Raw genomic sequence first — 21538 nt, 5'->3', positions numbered from 1 at the left:
CCCTAAGTCACACAGAGCCTTCTTGAAGGTCATGGTGCTTATGGTACAAGGTATTGAAAACTTCCCAGGATCCTGTCTCTTTTGAGGCAGTTTCTGCCTAGACAAGTCATCCAGTTCTTTGGTGAGCAAAGGGGGTTCATCCTCCCAAGTCTCATTTCCAAATAACTTGTCATTTAGCTTCATGATTGCTCCAAGGTATTTAGCAACTTGCTCTTTAGTGACATACTCATCCTCTTCAGAGGAAGAATACTCATCAGAGCTCATGAATGGCAGAAGTAAGTCCAATGGAATCTCTATGGTCTCATTTTGAGCCTCAGATTCCCATGGTTCCTCATTGGGGAACTCAGTGGAGGTCAGTGCACGCCCATTGAGGTCTTTCTCAGTGGCGTTCACTGCCTCTCCTTCCTCTCCAAATTCGGCCATGTTGATGGCCTTGCACTCTCCTTTTGGATTTTCTTCTGTATTACTTGGAAGAGTACTAGGAGGGAGTTCAGTAATTTTCTTGCTCAGCTGTCCCACTTGTGCCTCCAAATTCCTAATGGAGGACCTTGTTTCAGTCATGAAACTTTGAGTGGTTTTGATTAGATCAGAGACCATGGTTGCTAAGTTAGAGTGGTTCTGCTTAGAATCCTCTGTCTGTTGCTGAGAAGATGATGGAAAAGGCTTGCCATTGCTAAACCTGTTTCTTCCACCATTATTGTTGTTGAAACCTTGTTGAGGTATCTCTTGATTCTTCCATGAGAGATTTGGGTGATTTCTCCATGAAGAATTATAGGTGTTTCCATAGGGTTCTCCTAGGTAATTCACCTCTTCCATTGAAGGGTTCTCAGGATCATAGGCTTCTTCTTCAGATGAAGCATCTTTAGTACTGCTTGGTGCATTTTGCAGTCCAGACAGACTTTGAGAGATCAAATTGACTTGTTGAGTCAATATCTTGTTCTGAGCCAGAATGGCATTCAGAGTATCAATCTCAAGAACTCCTTTCTTCTGATTAGTCCCATTGTTCACAGGATTCCTTTCAGAAGTGTACATGAATTGGTTATTTGCAACCATTTCAATTAGCTCTTGAGCTTCTGTAGGCGTCTTCTTCAAATGAAGAGATCCTCCAGCAGAGCTATCCAAAGACATCTTGGACAATTCAAAGAGACCATCATAGAAAATACCTATGATGCTCCATTCAGAAAGCATGTCAGAAGGACATTTTCTGATCAATTGTTTGTATCTTTCCCAAGCTTCATAGAGGGATTCTCCATCCTTCTGTCTGAAGGTTTGGACTTCCACTCTAAGCTTACTCAATTTTTGAGGTGGAAAGAACTTTGCCAAGAAGGCATTGACCAGCTTTTCCCATGAGTCCAGGCTTTCTTTAGGTTGTGAGTCCAACCATGTCCTAGCTCTGTCTCTTACAGCAAAAGGGAATAGCATAAGTCTGTAGACCTCAGGGTCAACCCCATTAGTCTTGACAGTGTCACAGATTTGCAAGAACTCAGCCAAAAACTGATGAGGATCTTCCAATGGAAGTCCATGAAACTTGCAATTCTGTTGCATTAGAGAAACTAATTGAGGCTTAAGCTCAAAGTTGTTTGCTCCAATGGCAGGGATAGAGATGCTTCTCCCATAGAAGTCGGGAGTAGGTGCAGTAAAGTCACCCAGCACCTTCCTTGCATTGTTTGCATTGTTGTTGTTTTCAGCTGCCATGGGTTCTTCTTCTTTGAAGATTTCTGTTAGGTCCTCTACAGAGAGTTGTGCCTTAGCTTCTCTTAGCTTTCGCTTCAAGGTCCTTTCAGGTTCAGGATCAGCTTCAACAAGAATGCCTTTGTCTTTGTTCCTGCTCATATGAAAGAGAAGAGAACAAGAAAGTGTGGAATCCTCTATGTCACAGTATAGAGATTCCTTGAGGTGTCAGAGGAAAAGAAAAATAGAAGACAGAGGTAGAAAATTCAAACTTATCAAGAAAGATGGAGTTCGAATTGTGCATTGAGGAATAGTGTTAGTCCATAAATAGAAGGATGTGAGAAGAGGGAAGGTAATTTTCGAAAATTAAGTAAAAGAATTTGAAAACATTTTGAAAAACATTAATTAATTTTCGAAAATAAGAGTGGGAAAGAAATCAAGTGATTTTTGAAAAAGATTTTGAAATTAGAAGTCAAAAAGATTTGATTGAAAACTATTTTTAAAAAAGATGAGGTTAAGAAGATATGATTGGTTTTAAAAACATGTGATTGAGAAGATATGATTTGAAAACAATTTTAAAAAGATTTGATTTTTAAAAAAAATTAATGACTTGCCTAACAAGAAAAGATATGATTCAAACATTAAACCTTTCTCAACAGAAAAGGCAACATACTTGAAATGTTGAATCAAATCATTAATTGATAGCAAGTGTCTTTGAAAAAGGAAAGAAATTGATTTTGAAAACATTTGATTGAAAAGATATGATTTGAAAAAGATTTGATTTTGAAAAACTTTGAAAACTTGAAAAAAAATTGATTTGAAAACAAAATCCTCCCCCTTGTGCCATCTTGGCGTTAAACGCCCAGAATGGTGCACATTCTGGCGTTTAACGCCCAATGCACTACCTTTTTGGGCGTTAAACGCCCAACCAGGCACCCTGGCTGGCGTTTAAACGCCAGTCTGTCCTTCTTCACTGGGCGTTTTGAGCGCCTAGCTTTTTCTGTGTAATTCCTCTGCTGCATACTCTGAATCTTCAGTTCCCTGTACTATTGACTTGAAAATAGAACCAAGATCAAATAAACAATGCATGCAAGACACCAAACTTAAAATTAGACACTAGACTCAAACAAGAAACATAAAATATTTTTGGTTTTTATGATTTTGAAATTTTTTTTTGTGCTTTTTCGAAAATTAAGTAGAAAAAGAAAATAAAGGTATCAAAATTCTTAATGAGAATTCCAGGAATCATGCAATGTTAGTCTAAAGCTTTAGTCTAAAGGATTTAGACATGGATAGCGAAGCTTCAGCAGGACATTGCATTCAAGAGCTAAATTGATGATAATCAATCAGCTTTGGTGATGGTAAAATCGTCACCTTGAAACACTAGAATTCACTCTTAAGAATTCTGAAAAATACCTAATCTAAGCAACAAGATGAACCGTCAGTTGTCCATACACAAAACAATCCCCGGCAACGGCGCCAAAAACTTGGTGTGCGAAATTGTGATCACTACTTTTCACAACTCAAATAATCCCTAGTAATGGCCCCAAAAACTTGGTGCTCAATACCATGGCATAAACACAACTTTGCACAACTAACCAGCAAGTGCACTGGGTCGTCCAAGTAACAAACCTTACGCGAGTAAGGGTCGATTCCACGGAGATTGTTGGTATGAAGCAAGCTATGGTCACCTTGTAAATCTTAGTCAGGCAGACTCAAATGGGTATAGATGATGAATAAAACATAAAGATAAAGATAGAGATACTTATGTAATTCATTGGTAGGAATTTCAGATAAGCGTATGAAGATGCTTGGTCCCTTCCGTCTCTCTGCTTTCTTACTGTCTTCATCCAATCCTTCTTACTCCTTTCCATGGCAAGCTTATGCAAGGGTTTCACCGTTGTCAGTGGCTACCTCCCATCCTCTCAGTGGAAATGTTCAACGCACCCTGTCACGGCACGGCTATCCATCTGTCGGTTCTCGGTCAGGCCGGAATAGAATCCATTGATTCTTTTGCGTCTGTCACTAACGCCCCGCCTGCTAGGAGTTTGAAGCACGTCACAGTCATTCAATCATTGAATCCTACTCAGAATACCACAGACAAGGTTAGACCTTCCGGATTCTCTTGAATGCCGCCATCAGTTCTTGCCTATACCACGAAGATTCCGGTTAAGAAATCCAAGAGATAAACATTAGAGCCTTGTTTGCTTGTAGAACAGAGTGGTTGTCAGTCACTTGTTCATAAGTGAGAATGATGATGAGTGTCACATAATCATCACATTCATCAAGTTCTTGGGTGCGAATGAATATCTTGGAACAAGAACAAGCTGAATTGAATAGAAGAACAATAGTAATTGCATTAATACTCGAGGTACAGCAGAGCTCCACACCTTAATCTATGGTGTGTAGAAACTCCACCGTTGAAAATACATAAGAACAAGGTCTAGGCATGGCCGAATGGCCAGCCTCCCAAAGAGGGTTCAATCATAAAAACATGATCAAAAGCTTCAAATACAATAGTAAAAGGTCCTACTTATAGAAAACTAGTAGCCTCAGGGTTACAAAGATGAGTAAATGACATAAAAATCCACTTCCGGGCCCACTTGGTGTGTGCTTGGGCTGAGCAATGAAGCATTTTCGTGTAGAGACTCTTGTTGGAGTTAAACGCCAGCTTTTATGCCAGTTTGGGCGTTTAACTCCCATTTTGGTGCCAGTTCCGGCGTTTAACGCTGGAATTTCTGAAGGTGACTTTGAACGCCGGTTTGGGCCATCAAATCTTGGGCAAAGTATGGACTATCATATATTGCTGGAAAGCCCAGGATGTCTACTTTCCAACGCCGTTGAGAGCGCGCCAATTGGGCTTCTGTAGCTCCAGAAAATCCACTTCGAGTGCAGGGAGGTCAGAATCCAACAGCATCTGCAGTCCTTTTCAGTCTCTGAATCAGATTTTTGCTCAGGTCCCTCAATTTCAGCCAGAAAATACCTGAAATCACAGAAAAACACACAAACTCATAGTAAAGTCCAGAAAAGTGAATTTTAACTAAAAACTAATAAAAATATACTAAAAACTAAACCAAATGTACTAAAAACATACTAAAAACAATGCCAAAAAGCGTACAAATTATCCGCTCATCAGCAGACACTAAGGAGTATGAATCTTCGAAGAGGGGATACTATTGATTTAGGAAACAATTACTAATTACATAGTGCCACTTATCTTAATTCATAATTTATACTTCTCAAAGCTTTAATTAAGCTTCACTTTTAATTTCTCTACAAAATGACTTTTCACCACATTCTTAAATAGTCATGTACGGATTATTAGAGGAATTGAATTCTAGTTAACCCTCTCTCAAATAAAGAGTAAATTACCCCTTATATGACATGTCTAACAACTATTGGATGAAATGAATTATGTCATCATGGTTAACATTAATTTTTAATTTAACTTGAATTTTAACAACTAATTAAATATGGTAAAAAAATTTTGTTAATCATAAGAGTTATAAAAGAGATCTTATTTTATAATATTTTTTTTAAAACCCAACATATTAATTAGATTTTATTCCTGCAGGAGTTTTCTATGATAACATTGGCAAATTTTGAAGAAGTTTTGTTAATGTTTAGTAGTGTGGGCATGGAAGGAAGCTTTTTTCTGGAAGAGTTTCCTACATTTTTATCTGATGCAGAAACAGAAATCAAGGTTAGTTTGCTATTAATTTTCAAGTAAATTGAGTCATGGTAAGGTACATTGAGTGATGAACGTAGCAAATTTTCTAAGTTATTCCTCAAAAAGTCAAAAGAATGAAAAACATGCATTTTGTTGGTTCCTTGGACAGTCCAACACAAAGCATTGGATGGATAAAGTATTCATGGGCAATGGCTTTCATGACGAAATGATTAATCATAAAGGAGTTTCTGAAAGTTCAAAAGAAGAATGTGCTTTAGCACATTACAGGAACAAGCTGGCAGTTGCTGAACAACTGAGACTTTCAGATGATCAGGTAACACATCTTCTCTTTGCTACAAATTTGTCTTTCCTCGGCCTCATTCCTTAGTAAAATATACACTAACTTCTCTTAAGATTTCTGTAAAATAACATCTGTCTATTTTTATTATATAAAAATTGATACCAACATCTTTTACATTGAGTTTAAGTCATGTTTTCTTCTCTAATAATGACATGTCAGCAATTTTGATTACTTGGCAAAATTTGAAAATCAACCAATCATCTTTTAGTATAAGATTTTTAAAAAATTAAAAAAGAAATCTTATAAATTATTATTACCCTATTTTTTGTATGTTTTTAATATTTGCCAAGAGATGTATTGTGTATAAAAATATCATGTAACTCCGAAGAGTGAAATCTAATTTACCCTATTTTTCACATCTATATGGTTTTTGGTCATGAGAAGACATCAATGATGGATGATTTCTAAATAGATCAAGCTTTTTTATATGATACCAATTTTTATTTCATATTGTATTGGAGTTACAATTGACATTGTAAAACTCAAGTGACTATAAGGCATTGATATTTTGGCAGATGGAAGCATGGAGAAGACAGATCCAAAGGGTAGAAGATGAAGGGGATGAAGAAGGCTTTGAAGAGTTATAAAAGTAATTAGATATATTCCTATATTATTGGAAGTTTGCATGCATAATTGTAAGTTTATAATTTGATTGAGCAAATTCAAATTATCAACTACCAAGTGCCAGTTTGCTCAGTGAATAACCTTTATTATGCAAACTTGTAAGAAGAGTCAATTTAATTTAATGTGATCCTTGGCTAGGCAAATGAAAAATGGCAATTTCTATGAAAATTTACTAGATGCTCACAAAACATTAAGAGTGAGAATAAACTTGTTAATAAAGTATCTCTTGTGAAAAATAATAGAAACTTTAATAAACCTTAAAATAAGTTAAAAAAAGAAAAGACACTGTTCTTGTATGGATACCTGGAAGGAGAACTCGGTCTCTGGAAATTGACGCCGAGTTGTTATCTTTGGTGCCGACCTTTGAGCTTTGTGGTAATCCGAGCTTTACTGCAAGAGGTTGTCCAATCGCGTAGAGCTTTGATCAAGAAACAGGAGAGAGTGTACCTGCAAAGGTACTCCGAAGCTTAAGTTAGTACTGGAAATTCTGTGTACCTTTTAGGATGAAAGATCATACCTTTTATGGGTGGCTCTGTGCAAGTTGGTTATGCTCCTGCTTTATTGCCTGTATTAAAGAGCAATAAGTAGGTTGGACGTTTAACATTTGGAAAGCAGTCCATTGAGTCGAGTTGTAACGTAAGTGGCCGATTAATGATGTTATTGCTGATCAATAACTGTAATGTCGAATTATAACGCCAGCTTTCTGAATAATAACGTGAATAATGCCGAGTTATGAATGATTATGCCGATTTACGACGTTGGATTTGTAATGGTCGGATCACAGCCCCCAAGCTAAGCTTGAGAAAATGTTAAATGAAGCATGTTGAGCTTTAAATGGATCATAAGTCTACTTATTGAGTGATTTTATAGGTCGGCGACTGGTTTGGCCTTGTAGCTCCCAGTTCAAGGTGCTTCATTAATTTTTTTTTAAAAGAGTAACTGATGGTAAAAGGTGACAGTTATTTAATGAATAATGAGGAAAGAGAGTGAAGTAAGATGAGGTTGAGAACCATTTGAGAGTGGTTAAAGAAAGCTATGCCAAGGATGTTGTGAATTTAAAAAAGAAGGAAGCTGACTTATTTACTCTGAGTACTCATGTGATTGAGGTTACTGCTTAACTGAAGGTGGTAGAGAAAAACAAGCAAGGAGAAATTCTTGATTCCTTCCTTGAAGGGTTTGAGAGGGCTTCTCTCCAGGCAAGATTCTTAGCTCCCGAGGTAGATTTCTTGGTGATGGATCCAGGTAAGGTAATTCAGGATGGTGTTATGATCGAAGATGATGGTGCTACTGAACAAGGGATGAGAATGTTCAATAGGATTGTTTTGTTGATAGTTTAATGTGTTTGGTAAACTATTTTGCTCCTATAGTGGGCTTTTTGGAATGTTATGTTAATACTGTTGGAGAAAAACAAGGTTTTGTGCTGTTGATCATATGCTTTTTGTGCATACTATGATATGATAGTAGTGTTTGTTTATCTGGTTTGTGAATGTGGCTTGATGCCAAATTTGGTTACAGTGTTAATGTGTTAATGGCGTAATGCCATTAATTTGATGGGTTGTACCATGGAAAGGCTGAGTAGGTAGAGTTTATTGAGATACCGATTTAATAGGCATTGATAGTATGTTGTCTAACTGGATCATGTTTAATGGTCGGCAGTAATCATGAGTATTGCTCGGCAATCTATTGTTAAGTCCGAGTAATTTGTTTAAGATCGTGGATTTGTTTTGACTGATATTTGCCGAAAGGTCGGGTTTGGATTATAATTGGATATTTCATTGAATGATAGTATCTGAGTGTTCGGATTTTGATTAAGATTAGTTACTTGATGGAATGATTGTATCCGAGAGGTTGGATTTCGAGTGAGATTGGATATTTGTTTAATTTTGAATGATTGGCTTCCGATTTAGATCGGAGGTTTGTTTGAATGATCCGATTCCGATTTAGATCGGATATTTGTTTGATTGAATGTTTCCGAATGATCAGTTTTCAGATTAAGATAAGTTATCGAATTGAATCATTGTATTCGTGTGATCGGATTCCGTTAAAGGTCGGCAGTCGGATTAACTGATTGTATCCGAGTGATCGGATTCCGTTTTAAGGTTGGCAGTCAGAATGACATTGTATCCGAGTGATCGGGTTCCATCGGATTGACTGATTGTATCCGAGTGATCGGATTCCGTTTTAAGGTCAGCAATTGGATTGACTGATTGTATTCGAGTGATCGGATTCCATTTTAAGGTCGGCAGTCGGAATGACATTGTATCCGAGTGATCGGATTTCGTTTTAAGGTCGACAGTCGGATTGACTGATTGTATCCGAGTGATCGGATTCCGTTTTAAGGTCGGTAGTGGGAATGACATTGTATCTGAGTGATCGGATTCCGTTTTAAGGTCGGCAGTCGGATTGACTGATTATATCTGAATGACATATTTTGGCATATAATCGGTGTTGATAGTATCCGAATGGTCGGATTGATATTATAGGTCGGCATTATATGTTTATAGATGAAGCAGAACTATGAAATGGAGAGAATAATGATTTGATAAAATAAGAAATTTATTTATTGAAGAACCCTTGATTTCAAAGCCCCAGGTAGGCTATCCTCGTTAAAACCTTTCCAAGAAAAACCCTTGTGGGAAAAATCTTGGTAGTAGGAAAAAGAGTACTAGCTTGTCTCTGGTATTAACTGTAATATAACTTTAAGAAAGATACATTCCAAATGTTAAGGAGATCTTTACCCTCTAGGGTTTGTAGTCGGTAGGCTCCATTGCCGATTACTTCTGTGACTCTGTAAGGGCCCTCCTAATTAGCTGCTAGTTTTCCATGTGCTGATAGTTTCCTAGCTTGTTCTGTTTTTCTGAGCACAAGGTCGTGGACTTGGAAAGACCTTGGTTGAAGTCTCTGGTTATATCTTCGAGCTATGTGATGTTGCATGGCCAAATGTTTGACTGCTGTTGATGATCTTATTTCTTCTGCGAGGTCGAGTTTGGTTTGTCGAGCTGTGTCTTTTGTAGTCTGGTCGGCTAGTTCAGTGCGTAGTGAGGATTGGGAGATCTCCATGGGTATCATTGCGTCGGACCCGTAGACTAGCCGGAAGGGTGTCTCCTTTATTATTGAGTGGACAGTGGTGTTGTACCCTGATGAGCGGATGATTTGTATGCTTTTTGGCATTATTTTTAGTATATTTTTAGTATGATCTAGTTAGTTTTTAGTATATTTTTATTAGTTTTTAGTTAAAATTCACTTTTCTAGATTTTACTATGAGTTTGTGTGTTTTTCTGTGATTTCAGGTATTTTCTGACTGAAATTGAGAGTCCTGAGCAAAAATCTGATTCAGAGACTGAAAAGGTCTGCAGATGCTATTGGATTCTGACCTCCCTGCACTCGAAGTGGATTTTCTGGAGCTACAGAAGCCCAATCGGCGCGCTCTCAACGGCATGGGAAAGTAGACATTCTGGGCTTTCCAGCAATGTATAATAGTCCATACTTTGCCCGAGATTTGATGGCCCAAACCGGCGTGGCAAATCAGCCTCAGAATTTCCAGCGTTTAACGCTGGAACTGGCATAAAAATTGGAGTTAAACGCCCAAACTGGCATGAAAGCTGGCGTTTAACTCCAGAAAAGGTCTCTACACATGAAAGCTTCAATGCTCAGCCCAAGCACACATCAAGTGGGCCCGGAAGTGGATTTTTCTGTCATTTACTCATTTCTGTAAACCTGAGGTTACTAGTTCACTATTAGTAGGATCTTTTGACATTGTATCTGTACCTCATGACACTTTACACGTTTCTTTGTGTACCTTCCACAGCATGAGTCTCTAAACCCCATGGTTGGGGGTGAGGAGCTCTGCTGTGTCTTGATGGATTAATGCAATTACTACTGTTTTTTCATTCAATCATGTTTGCTTCCATTCTAAGATATCACTTGTTCTTAAATCGGATGAATGTGATGATCCGTGACAATCATCATCATTCTCAACTATGAACGTGTGCCTGACAACCACCTCCGTTCTACCTTAGATTAAGTAGATATCTCTTGGATTCTTTAACCGGAATCTTCGTGGTATAAGCTAGAACTGATGGCGGCATTCAAGAGAATCCGGAAGGTCTAAACCTTGTCTGTGGTATTCTGAGTAGGATTCAATGATTGAATGACTGTGACGAGCTTCAAACTCTTGAAGGCGGGGCGTTAGTGACAGACGCAAAAGAATCACTGGATTCTATTCCGGCCTGATTGAGAACCGACAGATGGATAGCCGTGCCGTGACAGGGTGCGTTGAACATTTCCACTGAGAGGATGGGAGGTAGCCACTGACAACGGTGAAACCCTTGCATACAGCTTGCCATGGAGGGAGCCTTGCGTGTTTGAAGAAGAAGACAGTAGGAAAGCAGAGATTCAGAAGACAGAGCATCTCCAAAACCTCAGCCTATTCTCCATCACTGCGAAACAAGTACTTATTTCATTTTCTTTTACTTTTCACAATCAATCCTGATAATTTCTGATATCCTGACTAAGATTTACAAGATAACCATAGCTTGCTTCAAGCCGACAATCTCCGTGGGATCGACCCTTACTCACGTAAGGTATTACTTGGACGACCCAGTGCACTTGCTGGTTAGTTGTGCGGGATTGCAAAAGTGTGATTGCAATTTCGTGCACCAGGTTTTTGGCGCCGTTGCCGGGGATTGTTCGAGTTTGGACAACTGACGGCTTATCTTGTTGCTAAGATTAGGACTGTTTTGTTTTTATTGGTTTAGAGTCTTTTAGCTGAGTCTAGTTTCATATTTTAAGTTTGGTGTCAATTGCATGCCTTTGCTTTTCTTTTAATTTTCGATTTTGCATGTCCTTAATCCCTTTTTGATCCGTAAAAGTTCTAAGTTTAGTGTCCTCTTTGTGTTTTTCTCTTAAAAATTTTCGAAAAAAATTGTGTTTGATTTTCTAAAAATTTTAAGTTTGGTGTCACTTTGTTGTTTTGCTCTTTCCTCTTTTCAAAAATCAAATCTTTTTCCTAAAAATTTTTCAATCGTATCTTTCTAATTGCTAATCTCAAAATCTTTTTAATTAACTACTTGATTCAGTTTTCAATTTGCTTTGATCTTATTTTCTTTCAAATTTCGAATTTTTTTTATTTTATTTTATTTTCCTTTTGTTTTCATTTTATTTTTCGGTTAATTTAAAAAAAAAAAAACAAAATTTATCTATTGGCAATCCATATCATTTCCCTTTATCCATTATGGACCTAAGTGGGATTGATCAGTCCAGAAGGACTCTGGGGTCATATGCTAACCCCATTACAGCTGCATATGGGAGTAGCATCTGCACGCCTCCCATCAAAGCAAGCAGCTTTGAGCTAAATCCTCAACTCATTATCATAGTGCAGCAAAATTGCCAGTATTCCGGTCTTCCTCAGGAAGAGCCTACTGAGTTTCTGGCACAGTTCTTACAAATTGCTGACACAGTACATGATAAAGAGGTGGATCAGGATGTCTACAGACTATTACTGTTTCCATTTGCTGTAAAAGATCAAGCTAAAAGGTGGTTGAATAACCAACCTACAGCAAGCATAAAGACATGGAAACAGTTATCAGACAAATTCCTGAATCATTTTTACCCTCCAAAGAGGATGACACAGCTAAGGCTGGACATCCAAGGCTTTAAACAAGAGGATAATGAATCCCTTTATAATGCCTGGGAGAGGTATAGAGGTATGCTAAGAAAATGCCCCTCTGAAATGTTTTCAGAGTGGGTACAGTTAGACATCTTCTACTATGGGCTTACAGAAAAAGCTCAGATATCTTTAGACCACTCAGCTGGTGGATCTATACACATGAGGAAGACAATTGAAGAGGCTCAAGAGCTTATAGACACTGTTGCTAGAAACCAATATTTATACTCTAGCAATGAGTTCTCTCCAAAAGAGGAAGTCATGGCAATAGTCACTGACCCTAATCCTCAAGAACAGATGATTGAGCTTAATCAACAATTGCTCCTGATGACAGAACAGTTAGCAGAATTTAAAGAGATGCTCTATGAAACTAAAGTTGCTAACAAGAACATAGAACTGCAGTTGAATCAAGCAAAACAGCAAATATCTAAACAGATAACAGAGGAATGTCAAGCAGTTCAACTGAGGAGTGGGAAGACACTGAATACCACTGCTCAAAAGAGCAAAAAGCCAAACAAGGAACAATTGACAGAGGATAACCAAACCACTGTTCAAAATCCCTCTGAGGACAGTAAGAGCCCAGAGAGGAATGTTATTGGCGTTCAAACGCCAGAAAGGGAAGGAAAGCTGGCGTTAAACGCCCATTCCTTGCCCAGTTCTGGCGTTCAAACGCCAGAAAAGGGGGAAAAGTTGGCGTTAAACGCCCATTTTCCACCCAATCCTGGCGTTCAGACGCCAAGGGAGGATCAGACACCTGAGAGTGCTGACAATAATCCCTCTAACAAGGCTTCTTCAACCACTTCTGTAAGGAATAACCCTGCAGCATCTAAGGTTGAAGAATATAAAGCCAAGATGCCTTATCCTCAAAAACTCCACCAAGCGGAACAGGATAAGCAATTTGCCCGCTTTGCAGACTATCTAAGGACTCTTGAAATAAAGATCCCGTTTGCAGAGGCACTTGAGCAAATACCTTCGTATGCTAAGTTCATGAAAGAAATCTTAAGTCATAAGAAGGATTGGAGAGAAACTGAAAAAGTATTTCTCACTGAAGAATGCAGTGCAGTCATTCTGAAAAGCTTACCAGAAAAGCTTCAAGATCCAGGAAGCTTTATGATACCATGCACATTAGAAGGCGCTTGCACCAAGACAGCCCTATGTGATCTTGGAGCAAGCATTAATCTAATACCTGCATCCACTATCAGAAAGCTTGGGTTGACTGGGGAAGTCAAACCAACCCGGATATGCCTCCAACTTGCTGATGGATCCATTAAACATCCATCAGGCATAATAGAGGATATGATTGTCAAGGTTGGACCATTTGCCTTTCCAACTGACTTTGTGGTGCTGGAAATGGAGGAGCACAAGAGTGCAACTCTCATTCTAGGAAGACCTTTCCTAGCAACTGGATGAACTCTCATTGATGTACAAAAAGGGAAAGTAACCCTGAGAGTCAATGAGGATGAGTTCAAGTTGAATGCTGTGAAAGCTATGCAGCATCCAGACACACCAAATGACTGCATGGGCGCTGACATTATTGACTCTTTGGTGGAAGAGATCAATATGACTGAAAGCCTAGAATCAGAGCTTGAAGGCATCTTCAAGGATGCTCAGCCTGATCAAGAAGAACCACAGGAAACAAAGGAATTTTCGAAAATTCCTCAGGAGGAGGATAAGCCTCCCAAACCTGAACTTAAACCACTACCACCATCCCTGAAGTATGCATTTCTGGGAAAGGGTGACACTTTTTTAGTGATTATAAGCTCTGCTTTAAATCCACAGGAAGAGGAAGCACTGATTCAAGTGCTAAGGACACACAAGACAGCTCTTGGGTGGTCCATAAGTGATCTTAAGGGCATTAGCCCAGCTAGATGCATGCACAAGATCCTGTTGGAGGATAATGCCAAACCAGTGGTCCAACCACAGAGGAGGCTAAATCCAGCCATGAAGGAGGTGGTGCAGAAAGAGGTCGCTAAATTACTAGAGGCTGGGATTATTTATCCTATTTCTGATAGCCCCTGGGTGAGCCCTGTCCAAGTTGTCCCCAAAAAGGGAGGCATGACAGTGGTTCATAATGAAAAAAATGAACTGGTTCCTACAAGAACAATCACAGGGTGGCGTATGTGTATTGACTACAGAAGGCTCAATACAGCCACCAGAAAGGATCATTTTCCTTTACCATTCATAGACCAAATGCTAGAAAGACTAGCTGGTCATGATTATTACTGCTTTTTGGATGGCTATTCAGGTTACAACCAAATTGCAGTAGATCCTCAGGACCAAGAGAAAACAGCATTTACTTGCCCTTCTGGCGTGTTTGCCTACAGAAGGATGCCGTTTGGTCTGTGTAATGCTCCTGCAACCTTTCAGAGATGCATGCTATCCATCTTCTCTGATATGGTGGAGAAATTCCTGGAAGTCTTCATGGATGACTTCTCAGTATATGGAGACTCATTCAGCTCCTGTCTTAATCACCTAGCACTTGTCCTGAAAAGGTGCCAAGAGACTAACCTGGTTTTAAACTGGGAGAAATGTCACTTTATGGTGACTGAAGGAATTGTCCTTGGGCACAAAATCTCAAGCAGGGGAATAGAGGTGGATAAGGCAAAGGTAGAGGTAATTGAAAAATTACCACCACCTGCCAATGTTAAGGCAATTAGAAGCTTTTTGGGGCATGCAGGATTCTACAGAAGGTTCATAAAGGATTTTTCAAAAATTGCAAAACCTTTGAGTAACCTGCTAGCTGCTGACACGCCATTTGTGTTTGACACACAGTGTCAGCAGGCGTTTGAGACCCTGAAAGCTAAGCTGGTCACAGCACCAGTCATCTCTGCACCAGATTGGGCATTGCCATTTGAATTAATGTGTGATGCCAGTGACCATGCCATTGGTGCAGTGTTGGGACAGAGGCATAACAAGCTTCTGCACGTCATTTATTATGCTAGCCGTGTTCTAAATGATGCACAGAAGAATTACACAACCACAGAAAAAGAATTACTTGCAGTGGTTTATGCCATTGACAAGTTTAGATCTTATCTAGTGGGATCCAAAGTGATTGTGTACACTGACCATGCTGCTCTTAAATACTTACTCACAAAGCAGGATTCAAAACCCAGGCTTATAAGATGGGTGTTGCTTCTGCAAGAGTTTGATATAGAAATAAGAGACAGAAAAGGGACAGAGAACCAAGTAGCTGATCATCTGTCCCGAATAGAACCAGTAGCTGGGACGTCCCTCCCTTCTACTGAGATTTCTGAGACTTTTCCAGATGAGCAACTCTTTGCCATTCAGGAAGCTCCATGGTTTGCAGATATTGCAAACTACAAAGCTGTGAGGTTCATACCCCAGGAGTACAGCAGAGTGCAAAGAAAGAAATTAATTTCAGATGCCAAGTACTACCTATGGGATGAGCCATATCTCTTTAAGAGATGTGCAGACGGAATGATCCGCAGATGTGTACCTAGAGAAGAAGCACAAAGGATCCTATGGCATTGCCATGGATCACAGTATGGAGGATATTTTGGAAGTGAGCGAACAGCCACTAAAGTCCTCCAATGTGGCTTCTACTGGCCTACTCTCTATAAAGATTCCCGAGAGTTTGTGCGTAACTGTGACAGTTGCCAAAGAGCTGGTAACTTGCCTCACGGATATGCCATGCCTCAACAAGGATATTAGAGATAGAATTGTTTGATGTATGGGGAATTGACTTCATGGTCCATTCCTACCATCATACTCAAACACTTACATTCTGGTGGCAGTGGACTATGTATCTAAGTGGGTAGAAGCAATTGCTACACCCACTAATGATACCAAGACCGTGCTGAAATTCCTCCAGAAACACATCTTCAGCAGGTTTGGTGTTCCCAGAGTACTAATCAGTGACGGGGGCACTCATTTCTGCAATAGACAGCTATACTCTGCTATGGTTAGATATGGAATTAGCCTCAAAGTGGCAACTCCGTATCATCCACAGACAAATGGGCAAGCTGAAGTCTCTAACAGAGAGCTAAAAAGAATCCTAGAACGGACTGTGATAGCCCGAAGAAAGGATTGGGCAAAGAGCTTGGATGATGCTCTGTGGGCATACAGAACAGCATTCAAGACTCCTATAGGAACCTCTCCATACCAACTGGTGTATGGGAAGGCCTGTCATCTGCCCGTGGAACTGGAACACAAAGCCTACTGGGCAACAAGATTCCTAAACATGGATGCTCAGTTGGCTGGTGAAAAAAGATTACTCCAGCTAAATGAGCTAGAGGAGTTCAGACTCAATGCCTTTGAAAATGCAAAAATTTATAAGGAAAAGGCAAAGAAATGGCATGACAAGAAGTTGTCATCCAGAGTCTTTGAGCCAGGACAAAAAGTTCTGCTCTTCAACTCTAGGCTCAGATTGTTTCCAGGAAAACTTAAATCCCGGTGGAGGGGTCCATATGTGATTACAGGAGTGTCACCATATGGATATGTTGAGCTTCAAGATATTGATTCTGACAAAAAGTTCATTGTTAATGGACAGAGAATCAAGCATTATCTTGAAAGCAATTTTGAGCAGGAATGCTCAAAACTGAGACTTGAGTGATTCTCAGTAAAGGTCCAGCTAAAGACAGTAAAGAAGCGCTTGCTGGGAGGCAACCCAGTCATTAGGAGGTTATATGATTTGTTTTTACAGAGGCAAGTATCAAAAATGAAGGAATTCACAGAGTTACAGAAGGATTCAGCTCAAAAAGCAGAGAAAAAGAGCTTATTGGCGAAAAAACGCTAGTAAGGGGCATTTTGGGCGTTAAACGCCAGAATGGGCACCATTCTGGGCGTTTAACGCCAGTAAAGGTGCCATTTTGGGCGTTAAACGCCAGAATGGGCACCATTCTGGGCGTTTAACACCAGGTGTGCATCATCCTGGGCGTTTAGAAAAATGCCCAGTGATAAAGGAATTCTGGCGTTTAACGCCAGATAGGGCACCTGGCTGGGCGTTAAACGCCCAAAAGGGGTAACAAATGGGCGTTAAACGCCAGAATGGGTGCCATTCTGGGCGTTTAACGCCAGAAAGGTGGGGGGACCACAATTTTGTTTTCAAACCAATTTTTTTTCAAACTTTCCTTTTCTTACCCATACTTTTCTACAAAATCATATCTCAACCCTTCATCATTCACTTTCAAATTTTCAAAAATCCAAAATCATTCTTCAAAATCAATCCCAAATCTTGTTCAAAAACTCACCCTTCTCTCAAATTCTTTCCATATCTTCTCAAATCTTCTTTCAAACTTTTATTTTTTTTCGAAATCTCTCCTCCCCACCTTATAAATACACGTTTGGACCCTTAATTGCCCACACCATTCGAATTTGCTTCTCCTCTCTCTCTTCCTTCCTTTCTTTTGCTTGAGGACAAGCAAACCTCTAAGTTTGGTGTGCTTTTCCGTGATCACTAAGCCAAGATTCATCAAGATCATGGCTCCTAAAGGAAAACAAACCAATTTAAGAGGAAAGAAAGAGAATAATCCAAAGAATCTTTGGAATCAAGAGAAGTTCTTAACCAAAGAACATGAAGACCATTATCACAAGATAATGGGTCTGAGGTCAGTGATCCCGGAAGTTAAATTTGATCTGAAAGAAGATGAATATCCGGGGATCCAAGAGCAAATTCGAAACAGAGGATGGGAAGTTCTAACCAATCCTGAGATAAAGGTTGGAAGGAACATGGTTCAGGAATTCTACTCAAATCTGTGGTTAATAGATAAGCAGAGAATGACTGGAACTGCTTACCATACCTACAGAACCATGGTCAGAGGAAAAGTTATGTACTTCCATCTGGACAAAATAAGAGAAATCTTCAAACTGCCTCAACTGCAAGATGATCCTGAATCCTTTAATAGGAGAATGGTGAGAGCAGATAAAGGGTTGGATCAAGTTCTAAAAGACATATGCCTCCCTGGAACTAAGTGGATAACCAATTCTAAGGGTGTCCCAAACCAACTCAAGAGGGGAGACCTCAAACCAATTGCAAGAGGTTGGCTAGACTTTATTGGGCGTTCTATACTGCCCACTAGCAACCGTTCTGAGGTCACTATCAAGAGAGCAGTGATGATTCATTGCATTATGCTTGGAAAAGAAGTGGAGGTTCATCATGTGATTGCTTGTGAGATCTACACAATTGCAAATAAGAATTCCACTGAAGCCAACTGGCTTACCCAAGCTTGATCTCCCTGCTCTGTAAAGAGGCTGGGGTAAAGATGGGAGTAGATGAATTCATACCCATTGAACACCCAATCACCAAGAAGTCAATGGAAGGACAAATGCAGACAACTCTATCAAGAGGAGGGCGCAGGAGTTCCTCCCTGAATTTCCTGAAATTGGCTACTGGGCCAGCCTAGAAGCATCTATCACCAAGTTGCAAGAGACTATGGAGCAACTTAAGGAAGAACAGCAGAATCAGAACTGCATGCTCTGCAAATTGCTGAAGGAACAAGAGAAGCAGGGGCGTGAACTCCAAGAGTTGAAACGCCAAAAGCTCTCCTCTCAAGCTGAGGGAGCATCCACTTCTCAAAATCAAGGTTGTTGAGTCCTAACTCTGTGAAAACCTCTATCATTAGGAGCCTAGTTTAAATTTTTGTTCTCTAATTTTTTCTTTTAGTATCATCTTATATCTATTTTTGAGTCTTGTTCTTAATTCATAATTAATAAAATTTAGAATTCATGTCTTAAAGCTATGAATGTCCTATGAATCCATCACCTCTCTTAAATGAAAAATGCTTTAATCACAAAAGAACAAGAAGTACAGGATTTCGAAATTTATCCTGGAAACTAGTTGAATTAGTTTGATGTGGTGACAATACTTTTTGTTTTCTGAATGAATGCTTGAACAGTGCATATGTCTCTTGAATTTGTTGTTTTGAGAATGTTAAAGATTATTGGCTCTTGAAAGAATGAGGAAGAAGAGAACTATTATTGAGGATCTAAAAAATCATCTAATTGATTCTTGAAGCAAGAAAAAGCAGTGAATAAAAAAAAAATTCGAAAAAAAAGGAGAGAAAAAGAAAAAAAAATTAATTAAAGTGGTGATCCAAGGCAAAAAGAGTGTGCTTAAGAACCCTGGACACCTCTAATTGGGGACTCTAGCAAAGCTGAGTCACAATCTAAAAAGGTTCACCCAATTATGTGTCTGTGGCATGTATGTATCCGGTGGTAATACTGGAAGACAGAGTGCTTTGGGCCACAGCCAAGACTCATACACTAGCTATGTTCAAGAATCACTATACTTAACTAGGAGAATCAATAACATTATCTGAGTTCTGAGTTCTTATAGATGCCAATCATTCTGAACTTCAAAGGATAGAGTGAGATGCCAAAACTGTTCGGAGGCAAAAAGCTACTAGTCCCGCTCATCTAATTGGAGCTAAGTTTCCTTGATATTTTGGAGTCTATAGTATATTCTCTTCTTTTATCCTATTTTGATTTTCAGTTGCTTGGGGACAAGCAACAATTTAAGTTTGGTGTTGTGATGAGCGGATGATTTGTACGCTTTTTGGCATTATTTTTAGTATGTTTTTAGTATGATCTAGTTAGTTTTTAGTATATTTTTATTAGTTTTTAGTTAAAATTCACTTTTCTGGACTTTACTATGAGTTTGTGTGTTTTTCTGTGATTTCAGGTATTTTCTGACTGAAATTGAGGGTCCTGAGCAAAAATCTGATTCAGAGACTGAAAAGGTCTGCAGATGCTGTTGGATTCTGACCTCCCTGCACTCGAAGTGAATTTTCTGGAGCTACAGAAGCCCAATCGGCGCGCTCTCAACGGCATGGGAAAGTAGACATCCTGGGCTTTCCAGCAATGTATAATAGTCCATACTTTGCCCAAGATTTGATGGCCCAAACCGGCGTGGCAAATCAGCCTCAGAATTTCCAGCGTTTAACGCTGGAACTGGCATAAAAATTGGAGTTAAACGCCCAAACTGGCATGAAAGCTGGCGTTTAACTCCAGAAAAGGTCTCTACACATGAAAGCTTCAATGCTCAGCCCAAGCACACATCAAGTGGGCCCGGAAGTGGATTTTTCTGTCATTTACTCATTTCTGTAAACCTGAGGTTACTAGTTCACTATTAGTAGGATCTTTTGACATTGTATCTGTACCTCATGACACTTTACACGTTTCTTTGTGTACCTTCCACAGCATGAGTCTCTAAACCCCATGGTTGGGGGTGAGGAGCTCTGCTGTGTCTTGATGGATTAATGCAATTACTACTGTTTTTTCATTCAATCATGTTTGCTTCCATTCTAAGATATCACTTGTTCTTAAATCGGATGAATGTGATGATCCGTGACAATCATCATCATTCTCAACTATGAACGTGTGCCTGACAACCACCTCCGTTCTACCTTAGATTAAGTAGATATCTCTTGGATTCTTTAACCGGAATCTTCGTGGTATAAGCTAGAACTGATGGCGGCATTCAAGAGAATCCGGAAGGTCTAAACCTTGTCTGTGGTATTCTGAGTAGGATTTAATGATTGAATGACTGTGACGAGCTTCAAACTCCTGAAGGCGGGTCGTTAGTGACAGACGCAAAAGAATCACTGGATTCTATTCCGGCCTGATTGAGAACCGACAGATGGATAGCCGTGCCGTGACAGGGTGCGTTGAACATTTCCACTGAGAGGATGGGAGGTAGCCACTGACAACGGTGAAACCCTTGCATACAGCTTGCCATGGAGGGAGCCTTGCGTGTTTGAAGAAGAAGACAGTAGGAAAGCAGAGATTCAGAAGACAGAGCATCTCCAAAACCTCAGCCTATTCTCCATCACTGCGAAACAAGTACTTATTTCATGTTCTTTTACTTTTCACAATCAATCCTGATAATTTCTGATATCCTGACTAAGATTTACAAGATAACCATAGCTTGCTTCAAGCCGACAATTTCTGTGGGATCGACCCTTACTCACGTAAGGTATTACTTGGACGACCCAGTGCACTTGCTGGTTAGTTGTGCGGGATTGCAAAAGTGTGATTGCAATTTCGTGCACCAAGTTTTTGACGCCGTTGCCGGGGATTGTTCGAGTTTGGACAACTGACGGCTTATCTTGTTGCTTAGATTAGGACTGTTTTGTTTTTATTGGTTTAGAGTCTTTTAGCTGAGTCTAGTTTCATATTTTAAGTTTGGTGTCAATTGCATGCCTTTGCTTTTCTTTTAATTTTCGATTTTGCATGTCCTTAATCCCTTTTTGATCCGTAAAAGTTCTAAGTTTGGTGTCCTCTTTGTGTTTTTCTCTTAAAAATTTTCGAAAAAAATTGTGTTTGATTTTCTAAAAATTTTAAGTTTGGTGTCACTTTGTTGTTTTGCTCTTTCCTCTTTTCAAAAATCAAATCTTTTTCATAAAAATTTTTCAATCATATCTTTCTAATTGCTAATCTCAAAATCTTTTTAATTAACTACTTGATTCAGTTTTCAATTTGCTTTGATCTTATTTTCTTTCAACTTTCGAATTTTTTTTTATTTTATTTTATTTTCCTTTTGTTTTCATTTTATTTTTCGGTTAATTAAAAAAAAAAAAAACAAAATTTA

The 21538-nt window shown here is 39.2% G+C and overlaps 1 non-coding gene across 1 annotated transcript; it reads left to right on the top strand.

Moving 5' to 3' along the window:
- Positions 1-1182: 1182 nt before the first annotated feature.
- On the top strand, positions 1183-1290 carry LOC130984829 (small nucleolar RNA R71). Its single transcript, XR_009088736.1, has one exon. It is a non-coding gene; the product is annotated as a small nucleolar RNA R71 (small nucleolar RNA).
- The last annotated feature ends 20248 nt before the right edge of the window (positions 1291-21538 follow it).

This window comes from Arachis stenosperma, chromosome 5 (genome assembly GCF_014773155.1).
Source record: "Arachis stenosperma cultivar V10309 chromosome 5, arast.V10309.gnm1.PFL2, whole genome shotgun sequence".
Classification (NCBI taxonomy): domain Eukaryota; kingdom Viridiplantae; phylum Streptophyta; class Magnoliopsida; order Fabales; family Fabaceae; genus Arachis; species Arachis stenosperma.
The sequence above is the reverse complement of the archived record's forward strand: the minus strand, read 5'-3'. Positions and strand labels throughout refer to the sequence as shown.